A 19201-nucleotide genomic window follows, 5' to 3' on the forward strand; every position below is an offset into this window, starting at 1 on the left:
AATGACACTGGTGCATATCTGGGCCTGTACTCCTCAAATCAGTGGAATGATTTACAGCTATTGTGCGCTGGTCACAGGCCTCATTGGCACAACGCATCTCTCCTCCCAATTCCAGGGCAGTTAATGAAGCTGACCAAGTCAGGCAGAAGCGAATTAACTTGGCTGATTAATTATTTATATGAAGCAGAATAAATGCCTTTAAAACACCGGGCCTCATCATGAAAGAATGTGAAAATGGAACTAAATGTAGATTTATGGCGTTACGTAATGGGGAGGCCAATGTGAGTTTATATGTGCTCAGGTACACAGGCACATTGTCTCCAGAGATTCGATCTAAACAAGATGCAGACACACGCACGCAGACGCCATGGGGACACACACACTCAGGCTGACAGATAGGAAATTGAGGTTGACAACTTGTCACATAAGAATATTTACAGAGCTGAGGTGAGATAATAATCTAGACATGGCTTTATTTTTTTTATTTTTTTTTTGAATAAACAGTACTAGAAGCAGCACTGGTTCTCAGGGACGGCATCCCAGCTACGGATCTTCAGTAGCAGTTTGAGCTCACTGCGGTGAGCTAAAGCATTACCAGCACAAAAATCAAACCCAAAGTGCACTATGGTTTACACCTCCTCTCCTGTAGAAGCCCTCCTTGCAAGAAGCATAACTGAATGAGTCATCTGACACTGTGGCCTGTGCAGGTTCAGTTGTGTGTCACAACGCCCCCACACTCAGGGGCCTGTCTGAGCAGCTTGGGCCCGGCCTACAGGCCCTGTTCTCTGGGCTGGGGCTGGAGCCGACCCCCCACCCCCACCAGACAGATGTTGACCCAGCTCACCCCTCCAGTCTGGCACGGCCTTCCTCCATAATGGGATTTTCTAAACAAGGAGTGAGCAAGAGGAATACTGTGGGATGGGACGCAGCCAGCCACAACTCCATCTACAGGCCCTCGCTCGCATCAATTCCCCTTCTGAGACACCAATTAGAAACACACATTCTCGGGTGAAATTAAATGCCATTTGAAATAAACCATGTGCTGACGTTATTCACCCCCACTTATTTTTCAAATAAAAGAAATTTTTCCACATGCAGGAAAAAATAGGGCCTTCTTTCTTTCTTTTTTTTTTTTTCTGGAGCTATATATAAAAGGGGGGAAAGTAATGGCTATTATACATGCACTGTCATTCCATGCAAAATTTTCATAATTGTAACGGAAAGGCGTAAATTTCCAAATGCATGGCATCTCCAAAAGTAATCAAGAGAATGAGCCGCGGGGCTACTTTAATGTATGCAAAACTAGTGACCCACAATAAAGGAGAGAAAGGCTACAATGAATGCAAAGTAATGCGCGCATGCTTGGAACCGGCACTGATGAGGGGATGGCTAAAATTAACACCCAATTAATTTTCCAATTGACAAACAAATGAAACCCATAAATCTACTTTCTCATTAATTTTACCACAGAATAATTCAAAGCTTCAATATCATGAGTGAGAAAAAAATTCGGAGGGAAAAAAGAAAATGGAAAATGGGCATTATCCATCATAAATATCAAGCAGATAGGAAAGAGCCTTATTAGAGAGTTGTGCTGATAATGGTGTTAATCTGTGAAGCACTGAGGCAGGGACACCATCATCAGCTGGGCAACTCGGCCACATGACCTGACCCCACGTTTGTTTATCTATCTATTTATTTTCACTTTGCTCAGGGGATAGCCTCGCCTGTGACGACTCCAAAAAACTCTCAAGTTTTTCCATCTGTTCCATTTATACATCAGATTCAGCTGTAATTATGGGTCAAATGTCCTGCTAAAAAGGGGTGTAGTTCCTGGGGTTAAGAACATATATATCCATGCTGCAAACATTTCGACTTAAAACAATACACAAAAGGAGACATGAGAAAAAAATAAGTCATTCTTTTTTATTAATGGAGCGTGTCAGCTTTTTTTTCTGAGCTGGGGAAAAAAAAAAGAATCAAAATAATGGAAATTCCAGGAGATCAAAACAAGGTAGTTTGTAGAAAAAGAACTGGCTGTGCTGTTGATTATTAGATGCCTGTCTGTTCTTTAGGGTGTGGGGGGGGGGGGGGTTGCTTGCAAAACAAAAGTGTTTGGAACAAACACTGGATAATAATAAAAAAAAAAAAAGGTCAGGCTTTCTGTTTGTTTACAGTTTGTTTCCTCAGCCACAAATATGGGGAGTACAGTACAAACAAGAGTCACATGTGTTTCCCACCTGACCAGACAGGTTGAAGGTTAAGAACAGCCGACGGGCAGAGCTCGTCAACTCTGACTCTCCTCCTCTTCCTCTCGCCCCCTGCCTTGCTGGAAATATAATGCCTGTCCCCCTGTCATGCTTGTCTGGAATTCAAACAGCTCAAACAAGTCAGCAGTCGATTCAAGGTAGGGTCGGCCCGCGCAGCTGTGCTTTGACCCTTCTCCGTGTTCTGTTTTTCTTTAATGCTCATGACAGTAAAGCCTCAGCGGCCACCTGCTTCGATTCGCCGTGTTCTCACACAGCCCTTGTTTACACATGCACACAACAAAAGCACAACATTTCTTGGGCGAGAGATAAAGACACACAAAGGAGGAGACAATGGGGAGAGGTTCACTTTAGAGCTGTTTAGGTTCAGCTTGGTTGCTAGACTAGACAACACATCAGCTTGTACCAAAGGTGCAGCAACACAATGCCGCTCAAGGTTTCTTTAGGATCTCATGTTTTGCTGTATTTTGGCTCCTGATTCTGGGGAAAAGTCAAAAAGACAAACACAAGTTGCAAGTTAAATAATCCATTATCACAGCCCACATCACTGATAACAAACTGCTCCGAGTATCTGTCTCTTGAAAATATTCTGCTGGACAGCCAGACACAGAAATTGGGCTAAATTCCGACAAGCTCTCAAAACATACAGTCCCGCACCCTTTCACATATTATCTCCAAACTAGAACCACCTCAATCGAAATGACTAAATCTGGACGAATAGCTCCAGTTTGTTGGCCGCTCTCTGCTGGGAGGAAATTTTGCCAAAGGAGACTTCGCAGTCAGCCACGTGATCTCGTCAGCCACTTCAACCAAGTCACAGATAAGCAAAGCGCTTCCCCACACTACAATCACAAAACAGAAGTAGCACACCACCCCCTGCAAGTAATACCCCCCATCGCAAAAACTTATATCCCCACGAGACACTGAAGCATTTTCTAAGTTCTTCCCAGACCTTGAACAGGATGTAAGCAGACCAGTAACACGGGCAAACAATGCAGCTGTTTGTTTAATAAGTGATCGCTGCCATGGCGACAGTAAACAGGAGGAGCAGGGGTTTGTGTTTATGAACAAACATATCTCTTTGCAGGAGCCATTTAATATTAACCAGGTGGAATGATCGGCCCGATTTCCTAGGTGACACTCGGGGCAGGCGTAGTGTAAACAGGTTCTGGGGGATGGGGGAAGAGGGGGGAGGGCGGGAGGGATCCAGGGGATTCAAGGTCGATGCAAATGCAGCTTTGACTAGAATAAACAGCGAGGCAAAAGTCAGGATAAACAAAAAGTCATTCTTCTGACATTTAAAGACGCATTAAGCGGGTGTGTTGCAGCTGCAAGCGAAGCCACCGTGAATGAGAACAAGGCGGGCGATGGCCGGCCGGGGAGGTAGTCTCCAATGGAAACCCATCGTTGTCAAGCAAAGCAAGCCAAGTGTTTCTTCCAGACCCAACAAACACTCGTTCTTCACAACAGCACAGCGAGGAACTTGTAAAAACATGTTAAACATTTACCTCGTTCAATTATTCAGTAACTGGGTTTGTGGAAATAACAAAGGATGTCTGAGGGCTCCGAGAGCTGGCACTCACAACATCAGGGCATGGAGTGAAAAATACAATGGAAAAAAAAAAAAAAAGAGGAATTACTTGAGATTAAACAGGAAAAGATGTTATCTTCCAAAAACCAAAGTGTCTGGTTTATGTGTGACTTCAATAGTAAGATTATGAGCAACTCTGACTGATAGATCAAGAATTGAATTGACCAAAAATAAGCAATTACAGAAGACAAAGTAGATAATGTATTGTGGGGACTTTCAAGCTGCACGTCACCTTGACCATGAATTTTTCATGCATACAACAACTCGCCATCTGCTGAGCTGATGCCATCCACTGAGGCTTCCCTACCCAGAATCCATAGTGTTTTGTTTCCCCTTCCCCTCATGATATAATTTAGTCCCCGAAAAACTGTTACCGCCATGAAAGGAAGGGATAAAATACCAGCAAAAACACTTATTTATAACACATCAGGACGACTGCAATAGGATTCTCAAGCATGGAATCTAGATCCAAACCTATTACTACACCATGAGCAGAGGAGAGCGGCTTAACATCCAAGCAGTGGTGACTATGATGATTCGTATGAATATCAAGCTATTATCACGCTACAAGCTCAGATGAATTAACAATAAGCAGGGTACTAGACGGCAGACTCCAGTAGAGAATCTGAGTAGATCCATAATTTCAGAAAATACACACACCAGTTTGTCTCCTTTGCATGGAGCCATCTGAGAAACACCTCGGCGTAAAGGCCTGCTGTGCACAGACAATGACGGAATGTGCCAAAGTAAGGCAGGCCATGGTATTTTTAGTACAACTAGGGCCGATAGAGACTAAGTAAATAGAGAAGTCTAATGAGTTTAAATCTGGTTGTGCATGAATGGAATTGTAATTCTGGGATGTGGAGCCTCTTTTAGGAGTGGTTCGCCACACATTTTCTCAGCGACTCTCCTTCATTTGACTTTGATAATCCCGCTCACATGTGGCTCATGCCCATTAACACTACAGCGAGAGGACAGACACCAGGAGACGAGGGGCCTCTTTTTCTTTTTTTCTTTTTCTTCCCTCTGACCACGGCCTCCATGCACGGGGAAAAAGCAAGCACAGCTTCCCTCTAGCTCATCTTACCAATTAGACCTGTCCACCGTGCACAGCCATAGAAACCACCGACACCAATCTATCGATATCCTATGGGAGCTGCAAAAGCACTTATTGTTTTAAGATTACTTAAAGTGTGTCATATATATATATATATTTTTTTTTTATCATTTTTACTAGAGTCCATGAAAGGGCTGCTCCCATGTGAACTTGTGCAGAGGAAATGTGTCAGAGACTTTTTCCCAGGAAAACCAAGGTTAGCCTTGACGAACTTATCTAATTAATACTGTGAAAGAAAGGACAATATTATTAGAAATTACTGCCTTTTGAGGGGATGTCAACTCACCGGAGTGCACACTTCCGCTGTGAGCTGACAACATGTAGCCTAATAATTTTTGGGTAAAGCTTTGCGGTTCATTGAGACAGACCTGCGGTAAACCACAGCTCTATACACAAAGTAAGCTGCTAATTACTGTAAAGTAAGTCATCAACTGTGGTGGATGCATTCATCATGATTCCTCCCTCAGTACCATGCACGATAACTGGGAGAAACTGTAGGGTCTGGCTTAAACCCTGCTGTTTAACTGATTCTTAACAGTGCTGAATGTTTCTCTAAAAACACGCAGCAGCTGTATGCATCTCTTCCACCTCTTTTGTTTAGAGTTACTCAAAGACATGAAGTTAAGTTACTCATTTTCCAGACACAATCATTAACCTTTACACACAAACAATGGAATGGTAACGAACTAACTATTTTAGTTTTAATAGTATCTCACCTACAGTTTTTTTTTAATACTTAATATTATAAATATTCTCTGCATATTTCCAAGATCGATAAAGTAAATTTTTTAAACTGTCATAAAACATCTCTCGAATGTTAAACAAACATATAAATCTGAACAAAAATATTGCTGAAATACCTTTAAAATACATAATTCAATGCATTACGTTATCATACAGTATTTCTTGGTAAATGCATAGTGTTGTTCAATTAATCCACAATAACTTAACATCAAAGCACAGATTTCTGGAGTTAAAACCAGAAAAGATGCAAACTTACATTTAAAATCTCCTCTTTTAAAGCTGATAAACAGAATCTTGACTGAATTATCCAACCTATTCACAGTAAACTTCTGTTAAATATTGCTTCTATACTGTACAAAAAAGGAAGATCATGTGGTAACAGCTGAGAAAATCTGCACAACAACAATTTACTATTAGGTTCCTGATTGACTGTCACTGGTATGGGAGCGGTATTACCCGCTGACCCCTCCTACTGCTTCTGAAGGAGCAGTCTCCCTCAACGTGGTAGCGGGGTCATTCAAGCCGAAGAAGCACGTTATAATTTTAAAGCTTCCCTGAGAGAGGACAGAGAGGGTTCAAAAAGGAAGGGAGATTCCATTAAGTAGTTAAATTGAAGATAAAGGGGCGAAGGGCTAAACACCAAAAGACCTTACATGCATTTCTGCGTTTTAATGGAATCAGGTTTTAACAACTCTTTTTTTGTTAAATACAGCCCATGTCAGAATGATGCGTCCCACTCATAAAGCAGCACAATGACAATGTACAGTGGCACTAATACAAGGACATAGTTCATCATGACATTTTCTGCAATTCCCAACTGATTAGGGTCATTATGTTGGAGGCCTGATTTATGTTGTCATTTCCTCTCACCGATCCTGCATCAATGAATCTTAATGAATTGGTAAATAAGGGTGAAGATTACACTGTGTGACACCGCAACATTTCTCACCCTCAACGGCCGAGATTTATGTAGCCAATTAGAGACTAACAGAGAAAATTGGCTGGCAGAAAAATAATATTCTTTATGGTACAAAATGGAGGAGCATTCTCGGTGAAGGGCAATTGTATTGTCGGTGTTAAAGTCCATAAACCACCCTCAGCACCCGCCTTCAAAACGCTCAGGGGAGTCGGACTCTGTTCGCACGCGGGGGATTTAAAGGAAAGTTCAGCCCATTGTGAGGCTGTACGTTCAGAGAGCCGGTGAGCCCAAAGTCCTTAACATTCAGCGTGGCCTGTCTCACATGTTTGATCAGCATAAATACACCCCTGTGTGACAAACATGTTTACCTTTTCACTGCAAACATCAGACAATCAGACACCATGAGGTGCCGCTTCTCTAATGAAGACAGGGGAGCTTTTATCGAGGCCAGCCGTGTCCCTCTGTCTGAAATATGCCTCTTTCATACAGACATCAAAAAATATGTATACAAAGAGGGGCCAAATTATTTGCAGTAAACATACAATGAAGCAAAGATTTTTCAATTAGCTTTTTGTGATGAGAAAAACCTGATGACCAAACCCCCTTCATGTTTTTTTTTTGTTTTTTTCAGTGCAGGAATATCAAAATACAATCACCTCTTTGAAGATAATATCTGACTGACACATAGAGAGAGACCTATACAATCTGATTAGGGGCTGTACATCATTATTACAACCATGGTAGTTTTTATTTCTCAGATGGAGATTAAGGAATGCTGAGGATGATTATGGCGAGGCACAAAACTGTTTTTGTGTATCACTACAAAGCGCGAAAAGCTCGCCTGCTTATTAATACCAACTTCTTAAAAGGGCACTTAGAGTTATAATGAGAGCCTTTATGCATTACATATTGTGACTAGATTTAGTGTGAGGAAGCGGCTCTCCACATCAAACAGGCTGGCTTGCTATTAGGCACAGGGGCTGAGGGATGCTGTGTGAAAAGGAGTGGAAAATTAAAGCTGAAGCAACGCAGGAAAGGGCTTAATTTACTGGCATGTACAGTATGCAAATGAGATTACTCTCAGCTTAACTGCATCATTTATGTCCATAATAACAGCATCATCATTACAGGGCTCAAATTAAATTACACTGTAATTAGCATATCAAAGTGATTGGTTAAAGTTTAAAACAAATACCCAATTTTGCTAATGAACATCTGTAATCACCGTGTAGACTCTCAGTGAAAACATCCAAAACAAATATGTGTTTTGGAAAAGGGGAGGAATATCCCTCCCAAACGACATGTCTGTCTGTCTGTGTTGAATGTATATGTGTGGATGTGTGTGCGTGTGTGTATCTGTTGGTAAGATGGGGGGTGTTTTTTTTTTTTTTTACCTGGAGAGCTCCACACACTCAGGATATATTTCTCAAACTCCAGGAGATCAAAGATCCAATTTCCCACACTTGCCACTTCAGGAGCTCATCAATAAAATACTAATCACTTCACGGCTGATTCTGAGAATGGAGCCGCAGCCAAAGGCTTAAGGGAGACTTCCATATCACAAAAAAACACCTCTGCTCTGACTGTCTTTTGACTGTTGTTGCATGTGAACACACTCTGGCACAACTGCACATAGAAATTGCAGTCAGGTTCATCCAATAGCTGTCCTGCCATTTTCTTTCCCTGATAAACACGGTGAGTTTTAACATCTGGCACTACAGCTCAGACAGCACTTCCTCAGACTCCTGACAGAAGTCACACACACACGCCTTATTTCATGCGCATATTAATGAAGATCAACTTGAACTTTTAAAAAATTCCGATACACCACTACACACCGTTGTTTTCCTACTTTTCCACTATTATTCCGAGAGGATTTCTCTTCTTCCTTCGCTGATAATGCAACAGAAGAGGGCTCGTGCTGTACATTATCAGAAATGCACACGTCAAATTTGAAAGAAGTGGGATCTTATTTTATTCATTAAGAAATCCATTAAAAGGCCTTATTCCTCGCAAGTATGTAGAGGATGTGCCTTTCAAGGTGTAGCTGGGGCAAATCCACTCCATCAGCTAATGACGGCACTCATTACACAGAGAAGCTGGCTAATGAAGGCGCGGTGGCCAGCCGATCCCCTCACCCAGCATAAAGCCCTATGAAATGCTAATATCTCACTTCTAATTAAAGGATACTAAGTCCAAATGCACCTTCACGGCCAGTAGCTGGCAACATAAATTTTATTTTTCAACACTACACTACACCCAGAGATGTGCCTGAGCAACATTCCATTAATTCATATTTAATACCCCGACTCGTCCTGCATTTGCCTTGCTATCTGCCGCTCCTCTCCTCCTCTCCCCCAGCAGCTTCATATAGTGAGTAAGCACATCATTGCACTTTCTAAGAGTACTTTATTTTTTTGCTTTTTGTTGGTGCACATATTACTTTAAAGTGCCTCCAGAAATAAACACATATGCGCACAACAGCCTCCATTCCATGTGTGTGTCACAGGGGAAAGGTCAGGAAAAAAAACAAGGGAAAAAAAAAAAAAGAAAGAAGGAAAATATGCCAGTGTGGCCTCTGCTGCACCTGTATACATTCACAATGTTTACACATCTCTGGCTGTAAATATGTTTACAAGAAAAACCTGCTGCCTTTCTCAGAAACTGACCTTGAAGCCAGTAAACAACCCTTTCACAAAGTTCATTAACGTCAAAGAGGGTAGAGTCTTTTCCCTCAGACAGGAAAAAAAAAAAAAGGTCAGCGCCATTAGCTTATCAACAAAATACAACTGCAATGGAGTGGAAATTATTGTTAGGCCTGAACAAATACTGATGAAATAATGGAATGTTCTTGAACCTTGGTTAAAACTAAATGTAAAAAAAAACAAACATTGCAATCAGTAGTAGGTAAAAACTGCTAATTATCCAGTCAGTTCTTTGCAGCTTCTTCAGTGTGTACACTTCACAACGTTTTAAAGTCGCTGTGAGTCACTTTCTGTATTTCGTCATGTTACCAATCAGATCGAAAAGAATGCATGACAAATGTTTTCCATATATTCAGAACAACACAGTGGTTTGATTGTAAAGTTTAAATGCTGCCGTTTTGAGGTCAAAGCTTTGAGTAAGTGACTTTAATAATGGAGGACTGATTTGGTAGTATCTAAAAGAAATCATTCATATCTATATATATATATTTTTTTTTTTTAAATATACATAACTGCATGATTTTGTACCCTACACCATTTCAAGAAGCAGTATTTTTACAATGGCACAAATTACTAAAAATAATTGTTTTTAGAATGATACAATGTTTTGTATTTAGTGCATCCTTTGCCAAAGAGGAGCAGTAAAATGTACGACTTTAAAGGTCAGTGTTAAGAACATATCACATGACGTCTCTTTGATCCCAGCCCAAGTATTTTCCCAAGGATTCTATGGCTCTGTACTGTGTAAATCATGCAGTCTGACCTTCTACATTCCTCATGCTCTGTCCTCCCATTCATCCACAGGCGCAGATAATACTGGGCAAATATCATAAACGTGAGGATTTTAGGATTGAGGTGAGGCTGCCATCATCCTCCACCAACTGGGGAAAAGCAAGCCCATGCATCTGAAAGAGCCCTATTTCCAACTACTGCCAGACTAACCTGTGGTGAGGTTACCTGACCCTAATAGCTAAGAGCCTATATACTGACAATCCAATGGAGAATTCTCTCAGATGATTAGCAATTTGATTAAATGTCTATTTTTTTGGATTGTGATGACATTTTACTAGATTTTTGTCCACAATACAACCTGACGGACTGGTATTTTAAACAACAATGGATACACTTTGGTAAACTTCAGAACATTTCCTCTGCGGTATTCAAGAGTTTTTGAATCTGCACGGTTGTGATTGAATCCAAGTATCACAAAGGGGCCTGTTGGAATCGCCCAAGATTTTTCCGGTTCAAACGCAGCGTCGGCCTCGGGCCGGGGGCGCGATCTGCTGCTGAACTGGCCTGTGCATGGCCACGGGGAGGAGGGCAGCAGCCCCTCCGAACACCCCGCCCCCCCCACGATAAATAACTTAACACAGCAAACAGAGGCCCATCAGTCAACCCACATATAGCTAACACCAGGACAGGGACAGAGATCGATGGGGAGATGCAGACAAATAAAGAAAGACGGAGGGAAGACAAGAGGAGAGGGGACAGAGAAGCAGAGAGGTGGGGGTACATTGTGAGGGCATCTCACGCTGGAGAGTAGATAAATATCACAGGAGCCTGAGCCAAGCAGCATGGAAGGCCGAGTACTGTAAGACTGTGAAAACTGGCCTATTTTGCCGAGCTGTGACATTTGTTTCTTATTGTCTAAGTGGCAGCTGAAAGCGTCTCCCTGCGAGGGCCCCTCGGCTCTGCTCTGGCCGCCTTTGACAGGGAGGTAACCATATTAGGACGTGTATGGTAAAGTAAACAATAACATAGTTGCAATGAGATGGAAATTTTTCAGCTAATGGTGTTTGTCATTCCTGTTTTCAGTGCACCGAGCAGCGCTGTGTTTTTTCTAGTCAGTCAGAGAGACTTTGTTTATGAAAACAAAGCAGGAGCCAAGGCTAAAACCAGAGCAAAAAAAAAAAAGAAAGAAAAATTGTAAATAAATATCAGTTTAAAAAATGCCTCCACCTTTTTCATTTGATTACATAAATAAACCCACATTTTGTTTGAAATAGCCTTTCAGTTTTTCAGTCCCTCTCAGACCATGTTCACACAATGGCGGCTAAGTTTGAGAACACATTTTCCTCTTCACTCTGGCCTTCGCTCCACAAACACAAACAACTTCTAAATATCAGAACTGGCTTCACTGAAACACAATAAAAGTAATGTGGAGAGGAGGATGGTGCATTGGTATCATTTCATTTTTATGTCAGCAACACCGTGATGCTGTATGTCACCATTATAAAAGCTTTTCCCACAAAACCCTAACTTATTAAATTGAAAAGGCAGTGGACGGACGACGTAAGGAGGCAAGCAAATGCCCAAATGTCCCCACAAAGTTCAAATTTGGTGCACTTTGACGTGCAAATTTGCACCGGTGATCAGAACCAAGAATAGGAGGGTCTAAAACACAGGACAAAATCACAGCCGATTAGCTGTGTTGCACTATTAATTTCACTCAACCGTCCTCAGAGTATAATCTGCTCCACACAAGAGACATGGTACAGACATGCCTTTTCACCAAACAGTGTAAAGGTAGCAACCATTCAAACTAGCTGGCTAGCTTAACAAAACATACTCCACCTTGAATGACTACTAACTGAAATGAAACATTCAGGGAGCGAGTACAAGGGCCAGAAAAGAAAAAAAAAAAAAAAACAGCTGCTTAACATTATCCCACCTGGCTAGTGTGCTTCCCACAGCAGTTTACTAGTTTGCTAACAACCCCTGAGAGTTGCATCCATGTTGCCACACGTCGCTGGAATCTGCATAGCCATGACTTTTGCTGTGCCACTTTCTTGCGAGACCAAACATTTACACTGGAAAATGAGTCCGTCATTAAGACGGACTCTTTCTTACTTATTTTAGCAGCAATCTACAGCCATGTTTCAGTTCGTATCAGTACTGAGGTAGAGTTTGATGCCAGCGTGGATGCCTCCTTCATCATATAGAATTCCAGATCTATCTACTTTCCGTGAATGTAGCTTCAAAAAGCTCAACTTAAGCTGCATCTTTTGGCCTGACTCAGTATTATTTTAGAATTCTCATAAATGAAGTAAATCAGAGCAGGGTTGCGAGCACATTTGATATCAGTTGAAAGGCTCCATGTCTCATTCATTTCAACAGCATTTTGAGCTATTTAAAAGAAATGTAGCCTTCATTCTGCTTTATTTCTCATTGGTTACTTGTTCTCCTCCCAGTTTACTCCCTTTTCTTTGGCTCTGGCTACCACGCTATCTTTTCCAGGTTAAGAAAAGGCATAACCGCATGTTTGTGTGTGTGTGTGTGTGTGTGTGTGTGTGTGTGTGTGTGTGTGTGTGTGTGCGTGCGTGCGTGTGCGTGTGCGGAAGACAAAGACTCTGATATTTTCCAGCCCTTTAGAATAACTACTGCTGACTCACCGGTCAGATACTCAAAAAAAGATCTTTACCTCAGTATGAAGCTGAAAAAGGAAAGTCTTACCGAGGTGCAAAGCTCACAAAGTGCCAGTGTTCACCATCATGCCTCTAGCCAGACGACACATCCAGTCAACTGAAGAAGGCAGACGTGCAACTCCTCCACTTCTGTCCTCTCCACATGTTGACTTTCTTTGTTTGGTTTTTACCCACCTCTCTCCAGCTCTCGTTCCCTCTCAGCCTCATTCCTAATCTCACACCAAAAATGCAAGCTGTTTATTTGCGAAGGGCTGAAGCCATTCCATTAAGTAGCCCCCACCAGGTGCTTTATCCCTAAAAGGGATTTGTTTTCTAAAATAAACGGAATAAGCGAAGGACTGCCAGAGTGATATTTACCATGACATGAAGTGAGTGCAACAAAGTCAAAACTATCCAAATAAGAATCACTGTGGCTCGTAGGAACTTTTTTTGAATTTCCTAACATAGTCACAGACTTCCAATAGTCATAGAAGAAGCAAAGACGAATCCTTTGACTGCATCCTAAAGTGTCCAATTTTGTCTTTAGGTACAGATGTGCATATGTTAAGTTATGCCTGATATTCCATCAGTTTCAGTGCAGTGTATTGTTTTCCTGTGGAGGCAGTCTGACAGATGCTTCCCCTGGTTAACACAAGAAAACTCAGTGTAGCCCCTTTTCTCAGAAGACAACAAATCAATCCTGTTTATTAGTTCTATTTCATCTTTTCTGAAGGTGAGACACAAGTCTAAAGCTGGAAAAAAAGAGAGCTTTGGCACTTTTTTTCTCTCACGTTTGTGATTTTCTTTTCATCTCGCTGTAAGACAACTCATCTGCAGACGGAATTTGCTTACTTTTGTCGCCTCAGTCAATCTCACACGAAGACCCTGTCACACGTTAGCCATCTGCACCTGGTAGCCGGCTGACATTATCAAAGCTCCCCACTCTCTGAGGCAGACCGTAGTGTCTGCATCCGTCAATATGTTTCAGACCCAGAGAAGACATATCTGTTCGACGCTGATAGAAAAATAGATTGAAACTTGTCAAATGTGTTTTCACCCAAAAAGATATTTTAAGGAGCTTCAAGATTGCACATCTGGGATAACACTATCAGTGCAATTTGATCTACCTCACAACAGAAGATAATTCACATGAAAGGTGCAAGAGATGCATAGAGGATATAAGAATGTTGTGCAACATGCTGTATTGAGCATAAGGCAGGCATTTAACCTGTTTAGTCAGACAATACAGAGGCGGGCAATCTGCCAGAGTGTGTTCTGATAGCAGATGATGCATTCATGGGAGCAGAGCATCAGATAGGGAGAGCAGACGGCAGCCAGGTGAGGGTATTTAGAAGGCTTCGACACATCCTGCGATCTCAATCAACAGGAAAAGGCAGAAACACACATTGCTTGCTTATGTCTCTGCCTTGGTCTCTATTGACGTCTTTGTAGGGACGATAATTTTTCATTTTCACGCTGCCTTGCATCTATTCTGCCTGTCACTGTTTTTAACTACAGCCGATAAGCTCAGAGACTAGATTACGGTACTTACAGTGCATGAAAAACAGAGCAACAAAACTGCCAGTGACAGAGGCGTTTAACTTTCTTGCTAGAAATCTCCCCCATGTGGCACTTTCGCTACAGCGAGTTGTTTATTATGTTCCAAGCTAGGCATAAGCGATTAAAGGAGCTCTTAAGAATCAAAGTGTTATAAATGCATGGAAACACAGCCGGCTGTAAATGCCACAGAATTAGAAGCTTACCAAGCCTAATACTAATACATGGCAATTTTCAGCTTGATGCTGATATAAAGAAATTACTTTTTTAAAGTAAGCAATAAATGCAGTCAAGGGAACCATTACAGAGGCCCTATTTTCATCCTAGCATAAATCTGAACACAACCTCTCTGTGGGTCCAACTCATGAATCCACTTGTTTATTCTCAAAGACTTCCATAAAAAGTAGATTAAACAAAGAAACTCCAACAGCTAAAACGAAAGCAATAAAAAAACGAAGGATTTCCAGAAAGGGGAGAATTGCAAGAAACTGCACGTTTTCACAATGTCTTCTTATTTCCCTTACATGGAGTCATGAAATTCAGATGAAGTCCATCATGAGACTGTGGTGTTTTGAAGCCCTGAAAATGATAGAAAATGTTTTGGGCATCTGAGGATCCTCTTTTTTTGGTGGGAAACCTAGATGTCATCAGCTTCAAATGGATTGGTAAAAAACTAAAGTCTACACACAGCTTACATCAAATATAACAAAAAGGACAGACATTCCACATATCTAAATCAAATTCCTATATTCAAATTTATAATATGTTTAACAGCATGGTTGGTCCACATGCAGAGAAAAATGAGCAACATACTGTACATGCTTTTTACACACGCTCGCCCTACTTGACTCTATTGGAGTTTAAAAGAGCTTTAAACACCAAGACATATTAATCCCATAAGCTGCCATGGGGATTTCTGCATTAGAGATGCAATCAAAATCACATTGGAAACGTGTGTCAATAATTAAGCTGATTTCACCACATTAACATTAATTACACAACCATTTGGAAGATTTCAGGGCTGATCTTACATCTGGAGTGAGCAGCTGAGGGGCCTGTTAAAGTGGGCATGAGTATGTGGAGAATGCACTCCAGATAAACTGCAGTAACACGAATCCTCCACTTCCATTTTCTCCACAGCTGAATTTTCTAAATGTGGGGGTGACCGCCTGAATACAATAAAAGAGGACTAGAGGCTGTTTAACACACTGTGGTGATGAGGGCCTCCTCTTACAATGAAGAGAAATAGAACTAATCGAACTGTGAAGATGATACAACTTCTTTTGCGTTTTGTTCCCAAAATCTATAGAGAAGCAGCAGCTGAGTCATATGTCGGTAATTGATTTTACTTAAAGGTCCCGTATTGTATTGATTTAGATTTCCATTTCTTTTTTGATTATAAAGCAGGTCTATGTGCTGCATAAATACTGTGAAAGTGTCCTTCTGCTTAGTCAATGGAGAAATGCTCTCGCCCATATTCCGCAACCGTGCTGTTTGGATTTCCGTAAATTTGTTATGTCATAATCACGGGCTCATATCATATGTCCACCCTCAGCACAGTACAATGTCTTTTTATTAGGAAGAAAACACAGAGCCCATTTCCTCACAAAGTTAGCAAGCTACAAGACCGAAGAAAACCTCTGGTTGGCCTGGGCGTCCATCACTCAGAAGAGGCAGCCAATCAGAAGAGCGGGCCACTGATATCAATGTGCCTCAAAGACACAGACACAAAACAGCCTGTACTTGGCAGAGCTCCAGAGAAAAGCTTGGTGTTTTTTTTTTTTTTTTTTGGTATTTAAAACCACACAAATATCCTTTCATGGATATCAAGGCTGTAAAAGAACAAGATGAAATGCAAAATATGGGACCTTTAAAAATCAAGACAGTTTGCAAGAGCACTGCTCAAATGTACAGTTCCACATGTCCTATGAGTCGCAACGTGTCTGGAGGCAGCGAGTGAGTGAGAGATGAGAAGAAATGATAAAAGATAGACAAAAGAGGATAAGATAAAGATATGATGTGAGGTTAAAGTTGTATGAGACAGAAAGCAGACACACTCCTCCTCTGAAGCCCTGAGATCCTCAAGTGTTAACACCCTCCTTCAAACACACACACACACACACACACACACACACACACACACGCACACACGCACACAAACGCACACACACACGTACACACACCACTTCCCGAAAGTCCTTTTATATGCCTCACCCGATCGCTCCAGCCAAAACCTTGCAACCAGAGGGGCCTCAAACCTTCTTAGATAGGGAGTTAGGTGCGAGGAGCCAAGATATCAACCAGAATGGCTGAGATGCCAACCATAACAACAGTGTATGTACTGCAATGGCTCCCTCCTGTTTGGTAAACACAGCATTACCGTATTTGAGTTGACAACTTCTTCTCGGCATGTCCTCGCTCCCACAGTGCAACTTTAACAACTGCAATTCATACACCTAACTTCAAACTCACTCCACTTTCAACTCCAGGTGAACTGTCCCTTTACTACTCACCATGCTCGTCTCAGTTTGGCAGCTTCACCCGTCAAGTCCCCTGCCCACCCTCTTGGCCCAATGTGCACACACAAATGCACAAACAAGACAACCACACGGCATTCAGTTAATTATTAAGCTGATTCAATAGAGCATTCATACACACATACACACACAAACACACACATGGACTGGAGTCTGGTGAATGATTGTGTGTTTACCTTCTACAAGGACTTGCTTATTTAAAGCAATCTTCAGTTCCAGCGGTGGTGAAACAGCCTCCTCGCCCTGCGGACACAAAATGGAGAATTATTTATAGTTATGAAATAATTACTACTGCAGATCAGAATGTTCAGCACCCACAAGGCAATTTACAAAAAAAAAAAAAAAAAAGTACACAGGTGTAAACTTGATGCTACCAATAACAAGTCCACCAGTTGCTAGTGATTGGAATTGATAACAAGCACAAACAGATTTATATGTTCTGAGAAATCAGAAAGAAAGAAATCAATTCTCCACATTCCTGAGCTGTTTGCTTTCCTTTGTTTGTATGAAGCCGTACCAGTCGGTGTAACTCCCTCAGCTGCTGGGAAAATGAAAGCCACCATGTCAACTCAGAGCAGGGCACTGGGCACCTTTCGTCCTTGCATTTCCTTCTGCCCGTTAACGACAACTACACCCACTCATGATAACAAAATGAACAATGGTGCTTGTCTGTGTGCGAGTGGTTTATTTGCAAGACTTTTCATATTACTGACAGTAGATGCCCCTTCTTGGCCCCCCCTGCTGGTGAACACACTGTATGTGTACCTGCTCGGCCCTGACTCAACTCCCCTGGGTGGCCTTGATCTGCATACACAAAGCTTTCCTAACTGAGCACTCAACCTAGGCAAAGAGATAAAAAAAAAAAAAAGGAGGGAAGGAAACAAAATCTTATTTTTATGGTAAACTGAGAAGTGACTGTGGGGCAGTATCGCAGGTGAATTTGAATAAAAGCATTAAAGCATATCCAAATATGAAAGGATAAAAAAAAAAGAAGCTGAAACTCCCTCTCCCACTGTTTTATTTTGCCGTTTACATTTGGCAGTCAAAACTGTAGCCAGGTATTTTTGCAACAGTATATCTGAAGCGGACTGAGCATAGATAAAAACACAGTGGCTCGACTTGCCCAGTTTCAGCATTAATTATGAGTTAAATGCCCTTGTTGAAAACGCGAGTCAACATGCAGCCCGCTCTGAACTCTACTGAGGGCTGAACAATCATCGAAAATGGACCATTCCCACACAACTAGCCTATTATTGTGATTCATTACACTTCAATTAACATATCATCAATGGAATCGTAAATCAATGGCGAGTGGTGACAAATGGCAGATATTTTCGGTTTCAAACTACTAAACATCATTAATTCCCATCACCTGAAAGAGCCCCAGGAGCTAAATGAGTTTACCCAATGCATAACATCCATTTAGATAAATGTTCCATCATTTTAATGATAGAACATTTGTATTGGGGAGAAAAGGCAACAACGGGATCCTGATAGCAGCTGTACGCCTTTTCTCCTTGTAATATAATGCCCATCTTGTAATACCTAAACAGATAATTGTCTCCATTTCAAACAGCACAAGGCTGTAATGTTGCCATTTAGAACAGTGGGGGTGCAGAGATCGTAGGGTGAGGATAAACAAGCACACGCTGCTTTGCCCGGTTGGGAAAACTGAACCTATCACACACTCCCACATTGAGATTTTAGGGAATAGAACAACTCCTGGTTGAGATAATTACCCACCTAGGTGGGTTATGTGCATGCTCAGTGAGAGGCCTAAGCTACGAATATGAATCAAAATGCAACAATTTCAAAAGACAAAGGAAACTACAAGGAGCATTTTGCAAGGTTTTCTAGTGAAGTCTTGAGGGGATGTTGTAGGTGTACTGTGCAAAACACGGTGGGAAATAGGACAACAACCGACTTTTCACAAAGAAATATCTCATAGTAGTTACTGTACAAGACTCTTGTATGCAATAGATAGCATTACCATTAGCCCACTGCCTTTAGAGGATCAGATGATCCAAATAAATGTTTCCATTCTCTATGCAAATACTACAGGCTTCATTGTAGTTGTGGTTGGAAGAAAAAAAAAAAACATGCAAACACCCTATTTTCAGAGGAAATGGACAATCAGAAGGTTTTTTTTTTGCTATGGTAATGAACTGCCGTGGTTACATCTGAGCACGGACAAAGACTCATTTTATTCTGTCCACAAACCTGTGAAGTGGACTTCCCTATTTGTGAAGGGGTCGCGGCTCCACAATGTGCTCTCTCGTCCCAGGTATGTTATCAGCGCCTTTGGCTTTGTTGTAAGATTGCATGTTCAAAATATGAATTAATACCTCTCGACTGAAACG

The 19201-nt window shown here is 41.6% G+C and overlaps 1 protein-coding gene across 2 annotated transcripts in view; it reads right to left on the bottom strand.

The window, feature by feature from the left end:
- foxp1b (forkhead box P1b) overlaps positions 1-19201 on the bottom strand; it is a 156273-nt gene that overhangs the window by 85302 nt on the left and 51770 nt on the right. For both annotated transcript variants that reach the window (XM_069164281.1, XM_069164203.1), the window contains exon 5: positions 17018-17084. The gene's annotated coding sequence lies outside the window, so the exon portion shown is untranslated. The remainder of the gene's footprint in view (positions 1-17017; positions 17085-19201) is intronic.

This window comes from Embiotoca jacksoni, unplaced genomic scaffold, assembly GCF_022577435.1.
Source record: "Embiotoca jacksoni isolate LCO1_2020_lvr unplaced genomic scaffold, fEmbJac1.0.p SCAF_1, whole genome shotgun sequence".
In the NCBI taxonomy this organism is placed as follows: Eukaryota; Metazoa; Chordata; class Actinopteri; family Embiotocidae; genus Embiotoca; species Embiotoca jacksoni.